We start from the raw sequence: 21,438 nt of genomic DNA on the forward strand, positions 1-21,438 counted from the left end.
AATGGACCTCACCAAACAATAAAACATTCTTTTCCTAATGTCTTTCTGCTGATCTCAAATGGAGCTTCCATTCATTATTCCATTATTCACTGAGTGACAGTGGCTGCTTCTATTGGAGTCTGAGAGGTTCTTATCTGCTCCAATAGTGTTAAATGAACTCTCGATCTTTCTGAAAGACTATTCTGGAGGTATTATTTAGGAACTGCTGGACACCTGTCACTTTTGGGGATATTGTCCAACGTTTCCTATTCACACATCTGAGGGGAAAAAAAATCTGTGAAACAGTCCATGTAGTCACACTCTTTCTTGATTTTAGCTCTTTTATTGATTTTATTTATATTTTATGCTGGTCCAAGTCTAGTTAAATTTTACTGTGTTAGCAAATAGAATGTTCTAAAGTTATCTAGAGAGACCCAATGAGGGGAATGATTTCTTAGGAAGTCACAGATTCAGTGTTGGATGTTTGGCCAAAGCAGAGTTTATTCCTCCACTTACAGAGAACAGAGAAGCATCTGTAAAAATGCCTAGAAATAGTCCTGGGTTTCCCATCTTTCTTCAAATTGGATAGGAAACCAAAGACAGATTTCTGGGTTTTCTCTTGACTTACCATATCAACATTTCAAATAGGAGACATGGAATCTCCTTCCTCAAACAGTACCTGCTCTTTAGTGATCTTTCAGCTTGCTCAAATTTGAGGAGGTATGACATAAAGTAAGAGCTCAGAAGCTATGGAAGAATTTGAAAGTTGTATTGTAGAAATATTAGCGTGCTAGTGTAGTGCAAGATAGATTGGGTCAAAGAGAAATCAGGGGCTGTGACACAGGAGAAAAGTTATTGCACTTCTAATGCAGGTATAAGGGCATGAGAACAGATATTAATCTTGCTGTTTGGATGGCTCTAAATCATGGTAATGAATAGAGGACATTGCTGTATGAATGTTTATTTTGATGTGCTTAAAAGGTATCCTCTAGCATATCAAACTCTGCCCTATCATTTAAAAAGAGTGAAGGGATGTGCTAAACTTTAAAAGGGCCAAATGTTCCCCATGAGTGTTGACAGGAAAGTTGGAATTGAATATGACCCTCCATCTTCTCAAAGGAAGACATGCTCTGAATTAATAAGATTGAGAAAGTGTCATCTTGCCATAGTTGTGAATGGGACCAGATGGCCAGTCACACATGTCACTGAAGTACGCGTTTTCTTTTTTTTAAACTAGCTTTTGATTATTCTAAGATGAAATATGTTATGGGAGAAGTCCATAGAGATAGTTCAACAATAAAACCAGCAGAGAAAGCATAAGAATTAGAAATTACAGTTCCCATGGGGATAGGCATAGAGAAGGGGCACAATTCTGCTCTAGTTATCGAGGTAAATGTAATTTGAGAATATAATTTCCTGAAGGTTCAATGTCTTTCATTCTAGAGAGGAGAAAATGACAACCCAGAGAAATCAGGGGACTATTGTAAAGATTGCAATCTAATGAATGACAAAGCCACAGCTAAGCCTCATCTCTTGATGACTTTTTGCATTCTTTCATCTGCATCATGTGTTCTCATACATCACCCATACATGCCATGAACATATGTGTGCTTTTAACTTTATTGATTTTTTAAAAATAAACTTTTTACTAAAATATAGCATAGATACATGAAAACAAGGTACACATTGTAAGCTCTCTAATTGAATTTTTACAAAATGAATCAGGTAAAAATAATGCAGCAAAGAAATAGAATATTTTTAGTAACTCATAGTTCTTCTTATCCTCTTCCCCATTCATGAATATCTACATTGTTCTCCCTAACATAGATATTTTTAAGTTTTAACAACAGATGAATTTCACTTGTTTATATCTTAGATAAAGTAATCGCACAGTATATACTTTTTACTCTTTTTGACCAAAATTATATTAATAAGATTTGTTCCTGAAATAGATAACTTTGTTCATCATTTTTATTGTTGCTTAGTATTTTCATTGTATGGATACTTATAACATAAATTTATACACTGTATTTACTCTTGCTCCTATTGATGATTACTTAGCTTGTTTCTAATTTGGATCTGTTAAAAGCAATACTGTTTTGAAATATTTTTATACATGTCTTTTATACATATACTAGAGGCCCGATGCATGAAATTCCTGCAAGGGGCTCAGCCCTCACAGCCCCAGCTTCCTCTGGAAGGTCATCCAGAAGGTCGTTTGGCTGTCTGGTCTAATTAGCATATTATGCTTTTATTATTATAGATATGCTTCTCTATTGGTAATACACCTAAAAGTATAATTGCTACATTGTAATATATGAATACATCCAGTTTTCTGGCAGATACTTGCATATATGAATGTTTGATTTAAAATGAAGTCAGCGCTGGAGATCTGTGGGGAAAGGATAGTCTTCTAATAAATATCACTAGAACAATTAGATATATGTATTTTAAAGTGAATACATATTAGTATATCAAGAAGTGAATCTTGATCTCTCCCTCACAATATATACAAAATCAGTGTCAGGTGAATGATTGCAGTTTAAATATTTGAAGTTTAAAAACTAAGTTATAGTAAAGAATATTGTCATGTAGTGTTATGACTTTTAGGCAGGTATAGAACATAAAATATTTCAATCTTTTTTTTTTATATTTTATTGATTTGCCACAGAGAGGAAGGGAGAGGGAGAGAGAGCCAGAAACATCGATGAGAGAGAAACATTGATCAGCTACCTCCTGCACACCCCCTACTGGGGATGTGCCCACAACTAAGGTACATGCCCCCGACTGGAATCGAAACTGGGACCCTTGAGTCCGCAGGCTGATGCTCTATCCACTGAGCCAAACCAGTCAGGGCAAAGTATTTTAATCTTATTTGATGATCTAAATATATGTAAGTGACTGAATGTACAAATGGGTAATGCCCAGGCCATATATAAAAGTAGTACTTTGACCCATGGCCTGCAGCAACCTGCCTATGAAAGCAATCCCTTACCTGCAATAACCCGCCCAGGAAACCAGGCTGCTATAAATCATACTTGCAGGAAGCCAGATTGCTATCGTTAGCAACAATTCAGGAAACTACTAATAAACAGTAATTTCTATAACAGCTCAGCCTGAATGGCCAGAGTCTGACAAATAACTGACAGTTTCCCTATTTTTTTGTTCCCACTTCTAACTTAGGACCATCCAGAGAAAGCCAATTTTGCACCCTTACCCAGTCAGAAAAGATGCCTGGCTTCTAGTTGGCCTACCTAGACCTTTCCCATGCTAACAGCTTCTAATCACTGGCTACCTGAAACAGTCCCCCTTTTCCACTATTAAGCTTCCCCAGTTATTTGTTGGTCTTTGAGTCTCTGCCAAAACGTAAGTAATGGTAGCTGCCTCCATTGCTATAGCAAGCTCTGAATAAATAGACTTTCTTTTCTCATTTGGTTGTTCTTCATTCACTTCTACATATGTGATGCTCAGACATTTTTTGCTATTTCAGAACATGATAAACACTATATACTTTAAAATTGCTCTAGTGTCTTTTTTTCTGTAATAAGGAACCACCTGGAAACATGGCAACAATTTATAGGACAGTTCCTTTATGTTTAGAGGACAGATGACTATATTTAGAATCTAGTTGGATTCTGATTTAATATAATATCTCTTTTCAGTTCTTTCATTCTTGCTCTTCTGATTACCTAGTCACTCATTGCAGTTTTAATTATACTCTCATCTTTTGCAAAGGTCAGGAATCTCCCTAAGAGAAGAAAAAAATGAAAGTATTTAATTGTCTGCTCACAAAGGATCCCCAAATATGTTTTCTCTCATGAACCAGCCGTTGCCAGTTGTTCTTTGTTCATGGGCCTTGTTTGAAAAGTTGCTTGATAGATGAGGAAACCCCTGTGCAGAGTGCTGGAATATGCAAGCTGTACATGCTTAGAGATGGAAAATTACAGGGTAAACTGCTGTGATGCGCAATCTGCAAGCAGCAGCAGACTAGAATGCCATTAGGCTTAATTGTTCCCCGTGGTGGATGGCTCTCTGGGGTTGCTATTTTGGAATCACCCTTCTCCTGGGAGTAATGATCATGAGCTCCCTTCACAGCTAGTCTGCTGACACGTACGTCATAGACTTGATCAAATGAAATGCTCTGAATGCCAGCTAGGTTGAGGACTCCAGGCTGCTGCTACTGAATTACACATGCTTTGTGAATTTTTCTTTTTCTTTCACAGGATGTACTTAAGAGAAGATGAATCTTCTTTGAACTAGAATTGTGTATCAGAGGAAGGTCTACCATTGTGCTTACATTACGTACTTTGATAGAGTTTGCCCTTGATAATGTGATGTGAGCTCTGGTCCCCCAGATTTCATGTAAAAAATAAAATAGATATTAAGCCTTTTCTTTCAAATTGACACAACTTTTAGTCCTGACTGTGGTCTTTTACTATGTTAGGCCATAAAGGGATTGAAAAGCGTTTATGTTTTGTTTGAAGAAAAAAGACACATGCAAATGCAACCAACAGAGACGACTCGATATTTTGTCTTTGTGCACCCCTCTCTTTTTCCATTGTAACTATTCAGAACACCTGCAGATGTCCTCCACAACCAAGCACCTACCTCTATTGAGGTCTTTACTCCATGGTTCTTGCAGTTGAGTAATTCACTAAAGACCACAAAGTTCCTTCTTGGGCAATTCCCTATGCTCCAGACTTTTCTATTCTTCTCCTAAGTAAAAACTTAAATCTTTTTTTCACGCCCCTGGGACATACACTTGTGGTTCCAAACCAATCCACACTAGAGTTTTTAGGGATCATCTGGATTTTACTCATTCTACATGAGTTAATATTTCTTTTTAAAAAATAAATGTATTTTTATTGATTTCAAAGAGATAGGGAGAGGTAGAGAGAGATAGAGAAACATCAATGATAAGAGAGAATTATTGATCGGCCTCTTCCTGCATGCAAAAATACTGGGAATCATGTGCCCCTGACTGGAATCAAACCTGGGACCCTTCATTCCACAAGCCATGTTCTATCCCCTGAGCAAAATCAGCTTGTGCATGAATTAATATTTCAATAATGAGCTCTTGAGAAAGGCATGTTGCCTCATGATGAGAATTTAAATACCTATAAGAGGCCAGAAATGGAGATATAAGAGGCTGTTGGCCTCCCCTCAAATGACAAAATGACGTGCTATCTAACTTACCTGTGCAGTCTAACCCCAATTTTGTCCTTATAGAGAATAAAATGTGATCCCAGAAAGCCTGAGGGGTTTGCCACTCAAAACCAACACTGCTAAGCAATGCATAGAATGGCCAGAGTAATTATTCGATATGCCCTTATTCCCTTTAACATATTATTTCCTTCCATTCCATCTCCAGGCACTTCTTCAAATGATGGCAAGTCCTTCTAGAAGAAACTCCCTGACCATTCTCATACAGACACAGTTGAGTGAACATTTGCTCACCCATCCCTAGCAGAGTTTATAACAGAGAGTCTGTAGTCTTGCTTGTAGAGTTAGGATTAATTTTCAGTGTTACTACGTATAGGCCCCTTTCTTGATGTGTCTACAGTTGTATTGTGCTTGACTGGGGGACCAAGAGTAGCTTCTGGAACAGTCTAGAACCCTCCTGCTCTGTTCTAGTCTTATTCTGCTCTTGGCCCTTCCTACTATGTACCAGATCTGTGGGATTCAGAACTTACTAGTATATTCAAGCCACCTACCTTCCTATCACAAGGGGATTCTGAGTCACACAGAACTGAGAGCTATTCACACTTTGGAGGTTCATTGTATGACTTTGCTAGGAGATCACTTAACCTTTCTCAGCATTGTGTTATTGTTAATTTTCAAAATGAAGCTAATAATAGCCACCTTTTAGGGTCTTTTTGAAGAATTAAAATATTAGTTGTATAAAGTGCATAATTTGGTACATATATTCACAAAGTGTAATAAATGGTGGTTCTCATGGGTTTGTTATTTTATCTTGCTGATATCTTTGATTCTGAAGGCAGATAATAATTAATAAAGTACCCCTTTTCCTTTAGATTGAATTAAAAGTTCTCAAGGTAAAAAACAAACAAACACACACACAAAAAAAACTAGCAAATTCTAAAACCAGGACAAAGAACTACTCCAATTATTCTGAGTCATTATGAATGACATGGGACACTTCATATGCCATGATTGAATTTGTGGGTGGTACCCAAAAGGTCAAAAATGACTGACTATATGTTCAATTTTGAAAGGTAGAGAATGAACCACTTGTTCTGATATCTTTCCTCCACCCACGATAAACCAGCTAGAGTTAGGAGTGGCTAAATGATGTGTGGAGAATGAGTTATTGGCTTCAAAGATGTAAAATTCATGAGGTTTTTCTTTGGTATCTTGGCCTCCCCTCTTTGTCCTGTCCAGTGGCCTCATTTTCTCTTCTCTCCCTCCTGAAAAATTCATTAGAAATTGATAATAGTTATTCAAACACCAGACATTATAAATCACTAGTTTCCTTCCCTTGAGGACATTTGCATTTTGAACTTTATATGTAGGCGTAGAAAAAAGATTGACCCTGATTGAAGGGATTTAAGCCTTTTTCAAGCAGGACCAGGATTTGTTTTGAGTACAAAGGGAAAAAGTCCTTTCCTAAACTCCCAAAAATCCACCAGTCATGTTCAGATTTGATTTTTTTATGAATCTGTCCAATTGAAAAGATGAGCAATTTTAAATGCAAGCATGGTGTTTTAAGAGCTATGCATGCCCCTAAAAAGACCAAGAGAATGAACCCCAGGGCATACATACAGGAAATCCACGTATGGAACAGTACAGATGTTTTATGTAGTAGTTTCCATAATTGTAAAATTAGGATAAAATCATTAAATATGAAAAAAATATTATACCAAATGTGAATATGCTTTGAAAGCCTGTTATGCCATGGGACTGAAGCAATGAAGTGGTGATGGATCAGAAACCAATGCAAATAAGACCTCAGAAAATAATTTGCTTTCAAGAGACTTGGCTGAAGTTGAGGGACAAAGTGCTATTATTACTAGATGTACATGTGAGGTCAAAGGAGATTCTAAGACAGGAGAAGAAAAGAAGGAATACTTGAATGATCCATAGCACCTCAATTTCATCAGTGATTACAAGAAATCCCATTTTACACAACATTCTAATCCTAACTCCACTTCTAATCCTTAAACAATCTCTGTACTTTATCCTAAATGCTCAGAAGGTTAGGTTTTAAACTTCTTCAATGCAGGCCTGTCTTCTTCTTCTATCTGTTCCCCTGGGCTAAATGGAGATTGGACACACTGTAAGAGTGTAATAAATATTTTATTGATGTATAATTACTATAGACATTGAGACTGCTAAATTGGGAAATGTGAGTCTGAAGAAAATGCATGGTATTAGATTTTAGACATAGGAATTTAAGATCTATATATATAAAAAGCCTAAGTGACCGCTCCACAGTTCAACCATTTGACCAGTATCTATGATGTACACTGACCACCAGGGGGCAGACACTCAATGCACAGGCATGGAAACATGTAACAGACTGATGAATCTCAAAGGGAAGGGGAGAGGGGGATGGCAGGAAAAGATTAACCAAAGATCTTATATGCATACTAGAGGCCCAGTGCATGGATTCCTGCACCTGTGGGGTCCCTTGGCCTGGCCTGCAGGGATCAGGTCGAAACCGCTCTCTGACATCCCCTGAGGGGTACAGGATTGCTAGAGGGTTCAGGCCAGTCCCAGGGATCCCACTGGTACATGAATGCATGCACCAGGCCTCTAGTAGAAATTATAAAAGAAAAATTTCAATTTCCCATAACTTGGGTGAACTTTACCAGGGAATTTTAGAACATTCTTCTGTTATTATTTTTAGCATAAGTTTCCAGGCCAGGTATAAATATGTACTGTGCAGAATAGAAAACTGCAGTTGTATTATGTAATAAAATACTTCTATCTTCCTATAATTTTATTTTTACAACCTTTTTATTTTTGTTTCATCTATTCATAACATTTATACTAATAAACTGCAATAAGATCACCTTCACTTATGAAGTGATTGTTATAACCAATTATAGTTCAACTTTCATATTAGTTATGTATTCTGACACAGCCTGGGAAGCAAGGCAAGAAAGATACATTTATTTCTACTTAGTGACAGGTCTGGGATTAGAGTTCAGTTTCTCTACTTCCCAGTGCAAGGATCTTGCGCTATAATAAGCTCAATCAATGCACTTGTGACATTTACATCTCAAGTGTTTAGCTCATAAAGTCTTGCCAGTTTTTGTATCTGCCTTTCTTTCCTTGCTTCCTTTGACATGGTTGAAATGAAAAATAAGCACTCTCACCTAAACAGAAATAACTATTTAACACACCCATCATACATTTATTTGGTAGATGGCTTAGGGATAGTGAGGGTTTGAGGAACACCTCCATATGAGGTGCCCATTCAAATTGCCTGAAACCTTTTTCCCTGGGCAGGCTGGCCCTTAAGGTCTTGATTCCATGTTCAGCCTCAGGGTACACTGGGAACCTCACTGCCCTTGAAGAATCTTAGCAGCTCCACTGCTCTTGCAATAACCTCGTTCAGTTGGCAGGTGGGGACCAGGAGGGCAGAGCTATTCTCTTTCTCTTTGCCCCTGGAGACACCCAGTGCTATTTGTTGTATATAACTGCCTACGTACAAAGCTGAATGGACACAGAGAAAACTGATCTAGGAAAAAGTACTGAATTGATTATCAGGGAAACTATTAATTACAAACAATGGCAAATTTTAATTTTCAGAGACTGTATCAATAATTGCATTTATTTTTTAAAGAATATGCAATTAGCTGCAGTTATAATAAAATAACTATTATTTCAGTAATAGAGTTCATCTTAGTTGTCTTCTGTCAATTTGCAGATAATGACCTGTCCTCATGAAAATAGAAGAAAATAAGCCTTTGAAAAGAAACAGAAAGGAACATGGTCTAATTGAGCTGCCAAGTTTGCCCCCAATTCTGTACTCTAAATGGCATATACTTAGTGGATTGGTATTTTCAAATATTATTATTATTTTTTTAAAGCTTCCTTTATTTTATTTTAATTTTATTTTTCAATTATAGTTTACATTCAATATTATTCTGTATTAGTTTCAGGTGTACAGATAGTGGTTAGGCAATCATATACTTTACAAAGTGTTCCCCCTGATATTTCCAGTATCCACTTGGCACCATACATAGTTATTGCAATATTATTGACTATTTTCCCTATGCTGTACTTTACATCCCTATGACTATTTTGTAACTACCTATCTGTACTTCTTTTTTTAATAATTTCTTTATTGATTAAGGTGTCACATATTTGTCCTCATCCCCCCATTCCCATCCCCCACCCCTCCCCACGGATGCCCCCACCCCCCTGTTGTCCTTAACCATTGGTTAGGCTCATATGCATGCACACAAGTCCCTTGGTTGATCTCTCCCCCCTACCCCCACCCTCTCCTACCCTCCCTCTGAGGCCCGACAGTCCGATCGATGCCTCCTTGTTTCTGGGTCTGTTCTTGTTCATCAGTCTATGTTGTTCATCATTTCCCCTAGATGAGTGAGATCATGTGTTACTAGAAATATACTTATAAGAACCGAATGTGAGACGAGCAATAATAGTTATGCTGACAGGCAAATGAATCAGTCTGTAGTAAGTTTCTTTCTGGACCAACAGTTCTTTTGAGACCCAATTTCAATGTCCACCAGTTCCTTATGTGTACATGTCGGCACTGACTTTTCATCTCTGGATGGTGGACAAATGGTGGTAATGCAGGTCCGACTCCCTCTGGTTTGGTCTCGCCCGGACGCAGGGGCGTGGCTTCACCTGGACTCAGGGGCGCGCGGCCTCACCCGGACCTGGGTCAAATATTATTTTTAAATTATGGGAAAAGGTAATTAGGTGTCAGCTGGAGATATTTCAGAGTTTTCCATGACAATTTTGACCTAGATCTTGCACCAAACTTCCAAATAATTGTAGAGTTAATCTTTCCTAGAGAAGATTAAGTCTCCAAGAAAGGAATAACCTGAAGGATTACAACACATGGTTTCAATGAAGGAATCTGGACCTTTAAGAAGGTGGGCATTTTACAATCAGATCCACCATCAGATAACTATTCATTTTTGACACAAATTATCTAACTTCTCCATGTCAGTTTTCTTCCCTATACAATGGGAAAATAATGCCTGTACTGGTACCTTTTGCAGGAATTCTAAGGTGTCGACTGCACGTTTTTAATGAAATAAATAATTGGAAAACATAATTATATTTAGCAATGCAGGGCTTGCATTATTATGTGCTATATATTATCATAATCTACTCACCATTGTGGACCTGGTTGACACGAAATATGATATACTTTTTTTTAAGTTTCTATTTTCAAAATTGGCTTACAGCTTGGATATATTTGAGTAAAGCAGCTCCTCCTTATGTCCCCAGTCATATGGCTCTTGAGCATATAGGGAAGAGTGTGAAGGGAGAGGGTGGGGAACATATTAAAAATTCAAACTCCCTAGAGATGTTTTGGCTTTAAGTATATTCTCGAAAAAGAAAAAAAGAAAAAGGAAAGAAAAGAAAAAGCCAGAGTCTCTTTCCTTGTCTATTAAGATATTTTCTATGGCCAGATTTACCATTTTCTTTTTTTAATTTTCATACTTTCATTAAGTGCCACTAAAAAATAAATTAAATTTTATTAATGACTCCTGAGCTCTGATTGAATATATAAACCATCTGAAGCAGGTATCTGCCTTTAAAGAGATAAATGCTTTCTTTTATTGATTGTTGCTCTGTTTCAGATTCTGCTTTTCATTTATGTTATTTGTCAATGTGTATGGGATCACAGAAATGATCATTCAGGGAACGGGCCCTGTTTGGGTAGCAGTAGCTCAAGGAAGCCAACCAACAAGTAACATTTGGTTTCTGAGATCAGGATGCCATCTTCCTGGCACTGATGAAGACAATGAAATATTCATGAGTTTCTTAAAGGCTTTTGGAAAGAATGTGTGCTGAGATGGAACATTAGTGAGCCAATCTTTTCTGGTTTCGTGCCAGGCAGGGGCTGTTAAATAATTAAGGTGTGACAAGCCAGAGTTTACACAGGAGGATGTGGAGAGAAGCAGTCCTTCAGTATTGGAAATGTTCCCTGCCCTATTAAAATGAAGACCCATCTGGTCCAAGTTCTCTTATATTTCTTGGAGTTTTCTCTTTAAAAGCCTCATAGCACCCAATGAATTGAATTGTTTTTGATAAAGAGCTGGTGAAGGAACATTGAACTGCTTCAAACATGTTTGGGAATCATTCAGTTAGTCTTTACTGAGTGTGAACAGCACTGGGGAGAAATAAAGGACTATTGTACCTCAAGATTTCTGCCTTCTTGTACCCCCAGATGAAGTAAAAAAGTATGGGAAAAATTACTCTGTAATTAATTGTTAAATTGTGTAGGGATTTATTTACTTATTTGTTTATTTTAATTGGATTTATTGGGATGCCATCCTCGCCAACACTTGTTTGTTGATTGATGATAGCCATTTTGACAGGTGTGAAGTGATATCTCATTGTGGTTTTAAATTTGCATTTCTCTGATGATTAGTGACACTGAGCATCTTTTCATATGTCTGTCTGTTGGCCATCTGTATGTCTTCTTGGATAAGTGTCTAGTCAGGTCCTTTGCCCATTTTTTAATTGAATTGTTTGTTTTCTTAGTGTTGAGTTATATAAGTTATTTATAAAATTTTGGAGATTAACCCCTTATCAGATGTATCATTGGCATGTTCTCCCAATCAGTGGGTTGTTTTCATTTTGTTGATGGTTTTCTTTGCTGTGCAAAAGGTGTTTTTTTGATGTAGTCCCATTTGTTTATTTTTTCTTTTGTTTCCCTTGCCCAAGGAGCTGTCTCAGAAAAGATATTGCTGTGAAAAACATATGAGATATTATTGCCTATGTTTTACTCTAGGATTTTTATAGTTTTGCAACTTACATCTAAGTCTTTAATCCCTTTTGAGTTTATTCTTGTGTATGGTGTAAGGAGGTGGTGTAGTTTCATTTTTTGCATGTACCTGTTCAATTTTCCCAATACTATTTATTGAATAGACTGTCTTCACTCCATTGTATGTTCTCGCCTCCTTTGTCAAATATTAATTGACCAAAAGGCATGGGTTTATTTCTGGGCTCTCTATTCTGTTTGGTTTATCTATATGACTTTTTATGCCAGTACTATGCTGTTTTGATTATCATGTCCTTATACTAAAGTTTGATATCAGGTAGGGTTATACCTCCAACTTTGTTCTTCTTTCTCAGGATTGCTATGGCTTTTCAGGGTCCAGTGTGGTTTCATATAAGTTTGTGGAATAGTTTTTCTAAAATTGTATAGAGATTACATGCTTAAGGGAGAGATACACTGAGCATGTTGAGTCAAGGAAGTTTTGATCAATGTTGGGGGACTCATCTTGGACCCTTGGAGAAGGTATTACACTTGCAAGAGCAGAGGAAAAAATAAGGGTTCATCTTAAGAGGAATAAGAAAATGAACAAAAATACAGAGGAAGGAATACAGAAAACATAAAAAGAGTGCAAGTAGTATATGATGCCAGATCCTCAGCAGACATAGAAAATAACATCCCTAGCCCTAGCCAGTTTTGCTTAGTGGATAGAGCATCAGCTTGCAGACTGGTGGGTCCTGGGCTCAATTCCAGTCAAGGGCACAAGCCTGGGTTGCAGGCTCAGTTCCCAGTGGTGGGTATGCAGGAGGCAGCTGATCAATGATTCTCTCTCATCATTGATGTTTCTATCTCCCTCTCCCTTTCTCTCTGAAATAAATTAAAAAAAATAACATTCCTATTTTTCACAGAAAAATATATAAATAAAATGAGTCTATGTTCTAAAGGAAACACTGAATTATTTGAGCAAAGTGTTGGCTCACTAGAGTGCTCAGACTCTGATAGGTAAAGTGTCTCCACAGGAGAGACTAACTCAGTTGCTCAGCAAGGAGAAAAATTAAACCCTGAGGAGTTTTTATGTGTGTGGATCTTTCATAGCAGATCATGAAAGCAGACATTTTTACAGCTTTACATTAAATATGCAAAAATCTCCTGGTTCTTTCATAAGAGAAAATATTCATGCCATTTCCCTTGGCCACCTGTACATTTTCCTCAGAGTTGTCAGTCATGGTTTTCTCTGCATATCTAGGCTTTGTAGATATTTAATAGTTATATTTGCTTTGCTTTCACTTAAATAGCTAAGCATTCACTCTGCACAGGTTTTAAAAACCCATCTCTCTCCCTCTCTTTAGCTTACAATATAGTTGGGAGAAATATATGAATAAAAATATTTATAAAATGTCATCCATCATTTATCAGTCAAAGAAATTATAGCTAGCCCCGTCTGGGTAGTTCAGTTGGTAGAAGTGTCATTCTGATGAGCCAAATTTCAGGTTCGATCCCTGGTCAGGGCACATACAAGAATCAACCAGTACATGCATGAATGAGTGGAACAATAGGCTGATGTTTCTGTCCCTCTCTCTTTCTCCCTTCCTATCTCTCTCTAAATTAAATTTAAAAAGAAAATAAATTACAGCTAATATTTTGGTGAATTTTCTTTTAGCTATTTTACCTTCTATGGCATGCATAGATTATTTATTTATTTACTGATTTAGTACAATTGTAATCCTGCCAAATAAATAATTGGTATCCTAAGTTTTCCCCTTTGTGTTACCTTAAAAATGTTTACTTAATCTCTATAAAACATACCATAATTTATTAAAATAGTTCTTATTCTTGAATATTTAAATGTTTATACAATTTCATTATTGCAGTTAAGACTTTGATAAATATCACTGAACATCAATCCATATTTGTGCTTATTTTACTAGGGTAAATTGCCAGATGTGAAGTGTTTGGATCAAAGTGTATCAACATTTTTGGTGCTTTGGGCACATATTGTCAAACTATTCTCCTAAAAATATCAATTTGTCATCTGTTCAATGTATGAGAAGGTGCAGCTATTTCATAAAAAATTCTTTGTCAAGTAGATTTTATCTTTTAAATAGATATTTGCCAACTTGATAGATAAAATAAAGTTGAACATTTTTCTTTTATTTAATGGATATTTGTGTATTTGTGTTTGTATATGTATGTGTGTAACTGAGTTGCTTCATCATGATCTTTGCCCTCTTTTCTATTTCTGTGAGTAGACTAGTAACTATTATACAACAATTTCTGTTTTAAGGTCCCCATAAAACTTCTAATAATGATAAATTTGATCTGGAGATTAATTAAAATTAGAGCATCATTCCCTAGGGGTATAATTTCATTCTTTTATTACTCCCCCCCCCCCCCTATTTTTTCATTCCTCCATGAAGTAGAGTCCTTTTTTTTTTTTCGCTAACCTATCAGTGTAAAAATATCATTTTCATCTGTTTTTCCTATATCTTTCACAGGTTAAAAAAAAAAAGTCTTTCCTTAAGAAAGAGAAACAGGGGCTCTGACTGCACCATAACTTGCACATTTTTTAAAAATAACATCTAATTTGCAGAGCTGGCAAGATGGAATCCTATTATTCCCAAATGGACTGAATCATTCATTATAATGCGGCAACGAAAAATAATAGTGTTTTTATGTTAAAGGAGTGTATATGGAGACTCATAAAGTAAGATCCCTAATGGACCCAACTAACACCATTGTTGTCATCTAAATATCTCATTATAAGAAAATTATCAATTTTCAGTGAAATAATGTCAGAGACCTTGGAGAACAAGACTATTTGGCATTCAACTCTAAATGACTTTCCTCTGTGGTGGGGTAACAAAATTCAGCCTTGGTTTTAGTCGTGTGGAGGGAGCAACATATGAGAGGTCTGGATAGAAAGATCTCAAATTTCTCACTGCTTCAAAAATGTCCATTGTCATTGGGGATGTCAGAAAAAAATACCCAGATGGAAATGTTACCATATTCATGAAGAAACACACAAGGCCCTAGCTGGTTTGGCTCAGTGGATAGAGTGTCAGGCTGCGGACTGAAGGGTTCCCTGTTCAATTCGGGTCAAGAGCACATGCCCTGGTTGTGGGCTTGATCCCCAGTAGCGGGTGTGCAGGAGGCAACCTATCAATGATTCTCTCTCATCACTGATGTTTCTATCTCTTTCTCTTCCTCTCTTTTCCTCTCTCTGAAATCAATAAAAATATAATAAAAAACAAACAACAACAAAAACAAAAAAAGAGAAAAACACACAGGTACACATGAGTAAAAACAACTACCCTCACTATTACCAAATTAACTCCAGAGAATTTACCTTAAGATGGATTGGTCATGGAATCCACATAAGAAAGAATATATTAGCCGAAACCGGTTTGGCTCAGTGGATAGAGCGTCGGTCTGTGGACTGGAGGGTCCCGGGTTCGATTCCGGTCAAGGGCATGTACATTGGTTGCGGGCACATCCCCCGGTGGGAGGTGTGCAGAGGCAGCTGGTCGATGTCTCTCTCTCATCGATGTTTCTAGCTCTCTATCCCTCTCCCTTCCTCTCTGTGAAAAATCAATAAAATATATTAAAAAAAAAAAAGAAAGAAAGAATATATTAGTGGTAGTTACTTTGCTCATGAGTTACTCATAACTCTTTTAAAAATATATTATTTTTCAATTATTATTGACATTCAATATTGTTTGTAAGCTAGTTTTCTCAATAAGGCAGGTCCAAGGGCAGCATTTTGTAAGTTCCTTCTAATGAGGTAATGTTATCAATGTAAGGCAGTGGGGGGCTGTTGGTGCTGCAGTTGTAGTCAGTAGCTCCTGGTCATTGGCAATAAGCACGTACACTTAAAATTAAGCTGCTCTTGACCCTAAAATTGCTTTCTCCATCTTCTTGTCCTTACTCCATTCTTTACCAGCTCCCTCTTTATTCCTGGCTTTTACCTAAATCCTCATTTCTGAACTCAGGGTTCCCCTTGCTTGACTTGTACTTATCTAACCTAATGTTGCTCAACTTAGTCAACTTGATTAGTCTTCTCTATTTTTTAATTCAAAAACTAGAAATCTGGCTGCTCACACCCAACATCGTATCTATTAGCCAACCCTCTCAATTTACCTTTAAAATATCTCTGCGACCTGATTATGTCCCAGCACCTCCACTGTTGCCGCTCTTGTCTAAGTCCCAGCATTGCTTCCCTGCTTTGTTTCAAATATTCTCTGAAATGGTCACCCTGTTTCCACCCTTGCTCCATAGGACATTTTGCAAGATCCTTACCTTCTTGACCTCATTTATTTTTTTTCACATTTCATAATACAAATGATTTTTTTTTTAATCCCACTACTCCCCTCCAAAACTATTCTGTCTTAGATAGGAAGAGGGAGTGAGTCTTCCCTGTCATGCTGTTAGAAAACACCCAGAGTCACAGCACCATGATCTCCTGGTGAAGTAGAACAAGTAACAGAAGCCTGATAGAGGCTCCCCTTTCTCCTTATCTATCTGGTCTAGTCATTCTGGGCTGAGTGGGCACCATCATGGGATGGGCAGGAGTTCTCAGCATTGGGGGCCCAAGCATCATTGGCATGTGCCCTCCCATAGGTGGCCTCATTCCAGGAGCAGGTCCCACTGGCATCATCCCAGGAGGAGGAGGACCCATCATTGGCATCATGGCAAGGGACCCCATATGGGGTGTTGGCATCATACCAGGGTGAGGTGGACCTGGAACACTGGGGGGAGGTGGGATCATTGCCGCTGCAGGAGGAGGAGCAGAAAATGGAATAGGAGGTATCTATCTTCCCTTGCTGAAATGCTGTGGTTGTTTTGTTAATCAGGCTCTGAGCCTGCTCTTCCATCCGTTTCTGATAGCAGTCTTTCACATTCTCTTTGTGTTTCCTGTCACTGCATTGTGTCTTTCTCACAGACGGAGAGTCATGGGTGAGGTATGGATCGCAGTGGTCTCAATAAGACTTAGGCATGTTGTTCTGCAGGCTGTTGGCCACTCTGCAATTGCCAGAAATGACCCTGACTTCATTTTCTATTAACTTTCATCATTTCCATTTCAGTTACAGTGGACTCCTCAGGATTACTCAAACTTGACAACACATTGCTGGTATTAAAATCTTTGCTGTGCCGTTCCCTCCACTGGGAAGGTTCTTCCCTGGAAAACTTCAGACCATTTTTTAAAATATGTCTTATGTATCACTATCCCCCTTCTCTGCCTTATCTTTTGTCATAATATTTCTTATCAAATAGAGCATGTATTTATTGTTTGTGTCTTCTAGATTGTAATCTGAATGATGGCAAGGATTCTTAACTTTTTAAAAAATGTGTGTTACTTAACCTCCCAGCGTTGCCCTATAATGAAAAAGTGGTGAATGAAGGCAGGTATTAATGAATAAACAAATGTCTTTCTACCTCTATCTTACACCATTGTGTTGAAAGTAATACACCTAGGCCTCTCAAACACTTAAATATTAAAAGAAAATTTCAGTCTTACTCTCAGTCTAGTTGTCCAGGGAGAAAAAGAAATATATAAGACAATTTGCTATGTACCAAGTCATCAGATGCCCAATAGGTAAGAGGAGTATTTATGGGATGATATATTTATTTACTCATATCTCATCTTATCCCACTCCTTGAGGCAACTTAGAAAGATAAGGGAATGAAGTTAGTAGTGAGGGAAGTGAGCAAATGGAAAACAAGATCAGGAAAGTATTTAATTAGAACATACAACTGCAGGCAGAGTTTGCCCCTCGAGCTTTAATTGTCCCAGTTTAAGAGCTAAGAGGGAATACAGATCAGCTCCGGATTCACAGTGCCCATGAAGACAAACAAGGCACTGCAAGAAGTAGAACTTTGATCATCTTTTCATATGTCTGTTGGCCATCTGTATGTCCTCTTTGGAGAAGTATCTATTCGGGTCCCTTGCCCATTTTTTTTTTTTAATTGGATTGTGTGCTTTCTTGGTGCTGAGTTGTATAAGTTATTTATAAGTTTTGGAACTTAAACCCTTATTAGATGTACTATTGGCAAAAGTGTTCCCCCATTCAGTGGATTGTGTTTTTATTTTGTTGATGGTTTCCTTTGCTGTGCAAAAGCATTTTAGTTTAATGCAAATTAAAACCACAGTGAGGTATCATCTTATGCCTATCAAAATAGATATCTGAATTCTAACCCTGACTTTTGCCCTCTGCCTCGCTTGAATTTGGTCACGTTTATATTTCATTTATTGAGAATCTACTTTTTAGCAAGCATGTCTGGATATTTGGGAGAAAGTGAGGAATAGATCCACACCTTGCCCTCACATAGCTGAAGTTCATAGAGCTGGGACAAATAAAGTTGAAAATTTGAAATTTTCCTGTAGCTTATGGGATGATTTCTTGGCTAACTCAGTGACCTTCTAGGCAGTTGACAGTCCACAAGACTGTTTAGTTTTTGCTTCAAGTTGCCAACTCAAACCAGAGCCTCATTTCCCTCGGTGTCAACCTTTCATGTCGGGCTCCCCAGTGCTCACCCTGAGAACCAGCCCTGTGGTCAAAGTGTATTAACCAGTCTGAGGATCATTTCAGGCATTCCAGCCATGGTCCTCCTGTGGCCCCTTTCCCATCCTCCTGGCCCATGCTCTTTTATTGCTGCACTAGAGAGATGGTTCCCTGCACTTGAAAGACAGGATGAATTCAGCACAGCTCGGCTCTAATACTCATCAGGAATATGACCTTGCAAAATTATTTAACCTCTCTGATCCACAGTCTGTAAACAAGATGATATTCCTTCCTCCAAAGGTTTCTATGAAGGTCGGGGAAGATGAGATAATATTCTGTCACAATGCCTGGCATAGCAGCTCCTGTTTTTCTTTTTCTGAGTTCTTATGAACATAAGTATGGCTGGTACACAATGCCTGAAGGACGGAAATAGAAACCTAGGAAAGTAAAAGAGAGTTCACTGAATTTATAAATTGGAGTGATTTTGCTGGAGAGTACCCTTAAGTAAGTTATAGAAAGCTGTGAGTTATTAGTAATATTTGGGACAGAATGACCTATACTTGGGGAAATGCAGATAGTGATGTAGTTTTCATAATCATTCTTGCCTATTATCTTGTATTCACTTTACACTACAAAATGCAGTGACCTAAATTCTGCGTAGGAATAAATTTACAATAACTAAGAACCACCATGACTTAATTGCTTTGAATTCAAATCTATCAAGATGTTTATTAACCTATCTCTGCATAGCACCCATGTGAAACATTTGGCAATTAAATATAAAATTACAGAAGAAAAAGCTTTTCTAGAGAGGGGGAAAAGATAATTTCACCTCATTTTTCTTTGAATAATGCCAGTTTCTGTGGATGTATTTTTGAATAGGACTGAAGTTTGGGATGCCATTGTACTCTTTAACTGTTGATTTGCAATTGAAATCCTTCAAGTAGTGTAGTCTGAAGTGACAATTTAGTTATATTTTTATTCAGTCAGTCCCCCACACTTGCTGTTCCTGAGGCTATGAGTCTTTATTAAGGTTATAAAATGCTTTGACCTTCATAAAGGGCACAGTGACTTCCCTTGAGGTCCACAGCATTAATGATGAGGTGAAATGCAAAATCATTATCTGAGCGCAGCATCTCTCCTACCACAGAAGCCATTCAAATCATCCAATTGAAAGGCAAACCCATCCAAAAGCTAATAAAGAATTCTCGCTGGCAGTTGAAATGTTGGCCAGATTGCTTTTCAACCTATGAGAGGATGTTAACTGGGAGACAGCCAAATGATGATGCTGGTTCACTCTATTCCACCCCTGCATGCTGGGTAATTGATGCTCTTTGGGTCCAGAGGTCAAAAGTTGTTGGTGAGTTTGCAGTGAGAAACTTCACTATGGCAAAGGACCAGTGGCGAGTGTTTAATTCTTGCCGTTGTTTCAGCACCAAAGGCTCGGAGAGAAAAGTCATGCTTCATTCAGGGTTAGTGTCACAGTTGCATTCAACTGTTCATGAGAACTTGTAAGTGCATCGGCGGAAAATTAAATACTGACAACATGAGAAAAATGTCACTTCTGTGAAAACCAGCTTATAAACAGAAGGTCTTACTCTTTTCTTCCTAAGACAAGGCAGTGTGCACTTATGTATGTAATGCCCATAGGTAATGTGAAGAAGAATACATGTCTCTAGCAAAACCAAACTGTTTATTTCAGCTCAGATTTGAGGACTATATTAACAAGTGGTTCAAGTATTTGAGAGCTGGAAAGTCCATCTCAATCAGTCTTTGCCCTACCTTCAAAACATTTTAAAAGAGTTCCTTATGAATAAATCAGAATCCAAATTCCTTTTTGTCAATTAGCATATTTATAATGCGGTAGGTGTACTTGGGCTTCTATTGAATAACACAGATGATTTGAAATATACTATCAAAAAACAAAGAATGGCCAGGCCAATGTGGCTCAGTAGTTGAGTGTCGACCTATGAACCAGGAGGTCACGGTTCAATTCCCAGTCGGGGCATATGCCCGGGTTACAGGCTTGATCCCCAGAGTGGACAGTACAGGAGGCAGCCAATTAATGATTCTCTCTCATCATTGATGTTTCTCTCTCTCTTTCTCCCTTCCTCTCTGAAATCAATAAAATATATTTATAAAACACAGACACAAAGAATGTCCTAGTTAAAAGGGCTCTAAAAAATCAAGTTTATGGGTTTTCATGTAGTTTATGAGTTCCTGGAGAACCACCTGTCCATAAAGGTGGAAATGTAGGTTGATAATCATTTTCAATATTTCATAAAACTTGCTGGGAATCATATATGTACTAGTTGGTGTGAGGATCAGTTTCATTTGTTTTTGACTGGGTTGTTACCAACTCAGGGCACAAGTAACACTATTATCTGTGTTCTCAGTGCAATTTAGAAGCTCTGGTTGGTATAAAAGGAACTTATAAGGACATACATAGAATGAGTTTTGTTTAGACTAGAGAGCTAAATGCCTAATGACTATGTAGTCCTTGATTCTGTTGAAGCATTTTCTCATACACACTAGGCATGAAAGCATAAACAATAGCTTTGGTATTGCTTCAGCAGCACATACTAAAATAAGAATGATACAGAGAACATTAGCATGGTCCCCTGAGCAACGATGACCAATTCATGCATTCGATATTTTTAAAAGGAAAGGCTATTTCAACCCATGGACTATTTTTGTATTAGAATTTTCTAACTTGTAATATGGAATTTTTCTTACTGCCCTATAAGTCACTTGGGCATTGGTCAATTATAAGAGATTTCAATTTTAGTAATTATGAGCTACATTGAAAAATAATTGTACTAAAATTAACCTCCCTATTTTTATTTGATTTTAATTTTTAAATGTTTTTAAAAATAGACTGGTTTGGGGGGGAGAATGAGGCAGAGGGCTGGGCAATTTCTTTTGTAGGTGTAAAATAAATGGACACACATTGCATGAAAGAAAACAAAACAAAACAAAGCAAAAAAAATAAACAAAAAACAACAT

General features: G+C 37.5%; 2 pseudogenes; one reads left to right on the plus strand and one right to left on the minus strand.

Annotated features, from left to right (window-relative positions):
- Positions 1-16,442: 16,442 nt before the first annotated feature.
- On the minus strand, positions 16,443-16,926 carry LOC103301185 (U1 small nuclear ribonucleoprotein C-like; annotated as a pseudogene).
- A 4,069-nt stretch (positions 16,927-20,995) lies between these two features.
- Positions 20,996-21,091, plus strand: LOC114230068 (U6 spliceosomal RNA; annotated as a pseudogene).
- Positions 21,092-21,438: the final 347 nt, after the last annotated feature.

This window comes from Eptesicus fuscus, chromosome 12, assembly GCF_027574615.1.
Source record: "Eptesicus fuscus isolate TK198812 chromosome 12, DD_ASM_mEF_20220401, whole genome shotgun sequence".
NCBI lineage: Eukaryota > Metazoa > Chordata > Mammalia > Chiroptera > Vespertilionidae > Eptesicus > Eptesicus fuscus.